This window comes from Etheostoma spectabile, chromosome 8, assembly GCF_008692095.1.
Source record: "Etheostoma spectabile isolate EspeVRDwgs_2016 chromosome 8, UIUC_Espe_1.0, whole genome shotgun sequence".
Taxonomy (NCBI): Eukaryota; Metazoa; Chordata; class Actinopteri; order Perciformes; family Percidae; genus Etheostoma; species Etheostoma spectabile.
The window spans coordinates 3083448-3083783 of record NC_045740.1 but is presented as its reverse complement, the minus strand read 5'-3'; the positions used below and the strand labels follow the sequence as shown (position 1 = coordinate 3083783).

The window sequence follows — 336 nt, the reverse complement described above, 5'->3', positions numbered from 1 at the left end:
ACACACACACACACACACACATCACAATTTGTCTTCGTCACAGTCTCACATACACACAGACACACAGTGAGACAGGTCATCTGCTGATGACTGGATGGCAGTGTGGCTCCAGCAAGTCATCAGGGGCCAGGATATCACAACTCTGTCATCTCTGCTGGACTCATTACCCTCTTCCACTCCTACCACTTCCCTCGTGGCTCTGCACTTCCTCATGCTCCAGACACAAAGTCTTATGTAACCGTTTACTTAGAAAGCCACATTGCATTAGGTTGGTGGTCACAATGTGCCTTCTTCTGCTTCACAGGAGAGAGAGAGAGTGTGTGTGTGTATGTGTGT

The 336-nt window shown here is 48.5% G+C and overlaps 1 protein-coding gene across 1 annotated transcript in view; it reads left to right on the top strand.

Moving 5' to 3' along the window:
- nuak1b (NUAK family, SNF1-like kinase, 1b) overlaps nucleotides 1-336 on the top strand; it is a 19901-nt gene that overhangs the window by 13841 nt on the left and 5724 nt on the right. The gene's annotated exons all lie outside the window — the stretch shown is intronic.